This window comes from Triplophysa rosa, linkage group LG1, assembly GCF_024868665.1.
Source record: "Triplophysa rosa linkage group LG1, Trosa_1v2, whole genome shotgun sequence".
NCBI lineage: Eukaryota > Metazoa > Chordata > Actinopteri > Cypriniformes > Nemacheilidae > Triplophysa > Triplophysa rosa.
Window position 1 is genome coordinate 8,729,541 of NC_079890.1, and position 1,791 is coordinate 8,731,331.

Here is a 1,791-nt window from a genome sequence, read left to right on the forward strand (position 1 = left end):
TTTGAACGAATCTTTAATGTGACTCGGGAAGAACGAGTCGTCGTAGGGAGTGATTCGTTCAGCCGCGCATGCGCATTGCGCAACATTCTATGGGTCCTGTACTGGAATTCAAGAAGAACGAACGATTCAAACCCGAAGACTCGAGAGGTGAACTAATCAATTCTCTTTCCGGCTCAGACTGCTTGGTTTAGCTTACGACGCTGTCACGTGATGAACAAGGAGTCAAACCCGAAGACTCGAGAGGTGAACTAATCAATTCTCTTTCCGGCTCAGACTGCATTGGTTTAGCTTACGACGCTGTCACGTGATGAACGAACGATTCAAACCCGAAGACTCGAGAGTGAACTAATCAATTCTCTTTCCGGCTCTGACTGCATTGGTTTAGCTTACGACGCTGTCACGTGATGAACGAAGGAGTCAAACCCGAGGACTTGTCAGAGTGGTGAGCTAATCATAGACTAAAGACCCAGGTAAACAATGAATTAATCTTTTCTGTTTCTTATAGCATTATAGTTTTGTATTGTTTGTAATGTGATCAACGTTTGCATAATGAACGAAATGAACGATATGACTCGAAAAAAGATTCGTTCATTTTGCTGAACGAGACTCAAAGATCCGAGTCAGTAAAATGATCCGAACTTCCCATCACTATCCAATGTGCTGCTGTGAACTGAAGAACGCGCTAAATAGGCCCTTTTCACAATGACGTCACTTAACTTCCGCCTTTTCGCAAAGCAGTGTATCGTAACGTAACATCCGTCTTGCAACAAACAAGAGGAAGAAGAACTTCCGTTTTGCCGTCGCGCTGGAATTTAACAACAGTGGAAAAAAAACTGACAGAACACATATTCAAGCACTTATCCTAGCACCTTCGCTAACACAAAAAGAAAACAAAACACTTACCTTCATAATCAAACAGGTACTGTTCAAAGAAGAATTTGTATCCTTTCTCTAGCTTTCATCTTGTCGTTAGCGAAAATTTGTCTGCAAGACGTTGTACATCATCTAGCCGTATTTGTGGCAGATGTGCAAGGGACTTTGTAAACTCCATTCTGAGGCGCTAGCAGAAGTAACTTCTTCTTCTGCTTGGGTTTTGTATGGCGGTTTTACTGGCGGTTGGCAAACCAGCTTATAGGTCCATTATCGCCACCTTATGAACTGGAGTGCTAGCGGAAGTAATGATACACTGCTTCGCGGCAGAACGGTAGATGCGTGACGTCATGTGAAAAGGGCGTATAAGGGTACGATCACACAGAACGCGCTTTTCTTGTTCGAAAACGCGAGGCGTGCTGCGCTGCTCTTTTGATTGACTCTTTGAAAAGAGAAGCGCGCAGCTGTTTTTTTATGTTGCTAGGTAACCATCAAAACAGCTGTCCTGTCAGTCAAGGATTATAGCGCGATCGCTCTAGTTGCTGTTAACTGTCATATCATCAGAAACTTTAAAAAGGTACAAGCAGAGGGCGTTTGCTCGGACCTTTCTCGGTTAACCCGTGTCAGCCAGCACAAGTTTCTCCTTCATCATTGCAGTCTCCGGACGTTTCAATTAACTGTAAAGTTCCGTCACCGTATCGGAAGGCCCGCCTCTCCACTCATTCGATTGGACAATGGAAAAAAAGCACACATGACGTGAAGCGCTTTTCTGCTCAGAGTTGAGTTTTTTTCAACTTCGGGCGCTCAGAGCGCTCCGCCTAAAACGCGAGGCGCTGCAGGCGGCAGAAACGCGAGGCGCCCGGCGCGCATAAGCAGCGCGCAAAACGCTCCCTGCCAACTGAAAACAATTCAAAAGAGGCG